This window comes from Haliotis cracherodii, unplaced genomic scaffold, assembly GCF_022045235.1.
Source record: "Haliotis cracherodii isolate W230 unplaced genomic scaffold, xgHalCrac1.p SCAF_3, whole genome shotgun sequence".
NCBI classification, from domain to species: Eukaryota; Metazoa; Mollusca; class Gastropoda; order Lepetellida; family Haliotidae; genus Haliotis; species Haliotis cracherodii.
The window spans coordinates 61,116,378-61,117,970 of NW_027266286.1; positions in this window are offsets into that span (position 1 = coordinate 61,116,378).

A 1,593-nucleotide genomic window follows, 5' to 3' on the forward strand; every position below is an offset into this window, starting at 1 on the left:
CGCTAATCCACAGTGTATAGAAGCCGTGATACAGCGCCGTGTGGCCAGCCTGCAACAGTGACGACACAAGCCATCAGTGACGTTGTAATGGACAAGATTAAATGATTGATCGAACCTCATTTATATACAGAGACAGACGAGGATGTGTATTGTTATAAGACAGAAAATGTTAATTTGTTGGAGAGGGTAAGGACGATTGTATAGCCAATGTTGGAGGTGGTTAATCGATACGATAAGTGATTAAGTGCAAACATATATCTTCTGTGCTGAGTCTGATTTTTTTCATTACGATTTGACGTTTCACCTTGTCGTACACGATACTCAGTACTCGACATTATTTGTATTTAGTGTAGTGCAGAAAAGGTTTGTATTCCATGTAATCCATGAAGTAGTAAGTCTTGCCGAAACTAAATAATGTCAACACTTTCGAGTGATGTTTTTATATTACTTTTATATATCTTATATAATATAGTAGTGTTTTTGTTCATTATATGATGTTACACGTTATACCAACCTATGTATTACGCTAAAGAAATCTTCAATTATTGATTACCATGTCTGGGTTGGGGAACGTTTCAACAACAGTCACGTTTGACGTTACTGCAATTAAATGCTGGTGATCTTACCGAGGAAACTCTATTCAGTCAGGTGAAAGTTCAACATACATTGGGTGTCTCCTGCTCTGCTAAGCGTAGGGACATACACATAGACCTTCAGCCAAGCTGGCGAGTTGTCATAAAACTGATTTCATGTAGAGTTTCCCTGAATCAAGTGCACGAACGCGCACGAATATTTTAAATAGAAGATTGCAAATTTGTTACTGCCATTATTTCGATAAGGCGCCAAAGGACCTGTAGAAGCTAAAGGTGTGTCTATCACAGAAACATATTTCACGAAGGAATCTTGTGTCTAATTCTCGCCGGCTTTAATGTAACCTTTCTGTAGAAATTTGAAATATTCCATTTGTTTATCACTTCACTAAACACGCAATAACACACACAGTCACGCAGGGAATTCATTAGCGTATAATTGCGTGGATACCTTCTTATACAAAAAAACCTTTAAAAACAGGAAAAAACGTAGCAAAACACTTTCATCAAACATAATTATTCTATTACTTTTCGCTCATACCCTAAAATATAATTATAATTATATCGAAAACAAACAGGTAGAAACGTGGGTGATATCGACTGAATCGAAATACAAATGTTGTAGTGTGGGTTCACAAATGCCAGCTTCATCGTTCCTAATTGATTATTCTGTCCAGCGAACATCAACGGGACTGTTATACTGAAATGATCGATATGTTGGTAACAACCTGTGGCTGATATCAACCTGTTGCAGATTTAAGATAGCGACGATCCATCAATGGTGGGTAAAGAAAAACAGACAGGAAAACCATGATAAAACTGTATCATGAGTCGTGGTTATTTGAACCCATCAATCCCCTGCTACAGATCAGTACTCTATACGTGGTATATTGTAGCTGTTAGAGAGAATATCAATGACCAGTGGAAAGACAAATGTGAGATATTAGGTCTTGCTGAATAGAAGATACACAGTTAGCTTATTGGACGAATGATGTAAAGGTAG